This window comes from Lipotes vexillifer, unplaced genomic scaffold, assembly GCF_000442215.2.
Source record: "Lipotes vexillifer unplaced genomic scaffold, Lipotes_vexillifer_v1.1 scaffold584, whole genome shotgun sequence".
Classification (NCBI taxonomy): Eukaryota; Metazoa; Chordata; class Mammalia; order Artiodactyla; family Lipotidae; genus Lipotes; species Lipotes vexillifer.
This window is the reverse complement of record NW_006783036.1, coordinates 3,825,293-3,826,870: the sequence shown is the minus strand read 5'-3', so window position 1 is coordinate 3,826,870 and position 1,578 is coordinate 3,825,293.

Genomic DNA, 1,578 nt, shown 5'->3' with positions numbered 1-1,578 from the left:
AGGGCCTCAGGGCCAGCAGGGTGGGAAGTGCGGGCTCCCCCTAGCCTGACTTCCCAAACCCATCCCAAGGACAGCAAGTCTGTCCTCAAACCTGCCAGGGCACTGTGAGACGGCCCAAAGGCCAAGGCCTCCCAGCCCAGGTTCATAGTGGCAGAGATCACCCGCAACCCCAGCGCTGTGGGAAGGGTAGGCCAAGAAATGGGTGGGCGTCCACTCCCAGTCCTGTGGCATCTGTATGCAAACTAATCAATGCAAATGAAGCATACACAAAAGATCCTTCTACTGTCAGGACCTCCTGGTACCCTCCCCAGAGGTTAAGCACCTTTGATTCCCTTTCTGCCACCTGCCACCGCCTACCAGGTCCTTCCCCATTTCCCTAAACCTCCCTGATAGGGAGAGGGGTGGGGGGAGACAGCCCAGCAGACTGTGGGGCTCTAAGTTCAGGCTGGGGGCTTCTACCAGGAGTTTTTTGGAGGGGGAGGGTCTGTGGCAGGGTCACCATCCCCCAGCCGCACTTCCCTGAGACCCGGGGCCAGAAGCCTCCCGGTGGTTCTGGAATATGTGCTGAGTGCCGGGTGTGCAACTGTGCACGTCAGTGTGAGCATACTTGTGAGCTTGCCCACATGTGTCAGTGCGGGCAAAGATGGATGTGTTGGGGTCTGCGTGTGTGTGTGCGCGCGCGCGCGCCCGTATGCGCTGGGTGACCGTATATGCGTGTTTTGATAAGCGTGTAACCAGGAGCCTGAGATTTGTGAGTTTCAGGGACTGGGTATGTGTGTGTGTGAATATCAGATGTGTGAGAGCCTTCCGGCAGGCCTAGGGCCTGACTGCGTGTGTGTGGGTGTATGTGACTGAACACGTGCCCGGGTGTCTGTATGTTTACAAGGGTATTCGCATGTTCAGGTGTGCACGTGGCTGTGCACGTGCCTCTGTGTGGATGGCCGGGCACATGTTGACGGATGTCCAGGGTTTCATAACTGTTATGTCCTCAGCCCCTCTGCGTGCCTATGACTGAGCCTGTGGCGCTCCCGACTATTTCTAGGACGTGTGCGTGTGTTGCAGCGTGTGTTTGTGGCGTAGAGTGTGTCGGGGTTGCCTTGTGCTGCTACGAGTGTGTCTGCATTTCCCTGCGTCTTTATGGCTACGAGTGTGGGTGCCTAAGCCTCCTCATAAGTGTTTTTCCCGGTGCGTGTGCGACAGTGTGCGTTTTCCCCGTCTCTAGAGTGTGCGTTTGGGTTTTTCTGGGTGCGTGAGCCATGGCATGCGTGCTTGGGACCTTGGCGATAAGTGTTTTGGTGTTTCTGTGCGTGTTTCTGTATTCCGAGCGTATCCTCGCGTCTTCCTGGGGTCTGCGGCCCAGCCCGTGTTTGGCTCATGCGACTTGTCCTAAGCGGGCCCGTGTGTGCGCGCCCGTGTGCCGTCCTGTGGGGGGAACGTGTGCCAAAGGCGCGCGGGGTACCGGTGCCCGTCTAGCCAAGAGTGCCCCGCGTGCGCGAGCCGGTTTCCGGGACGCCGCAGTGGTGGGGGGCGGCCCCGCGAGGGGCGGGGGGCACCGGGACTGGCCGGGGGCGGCCCCGT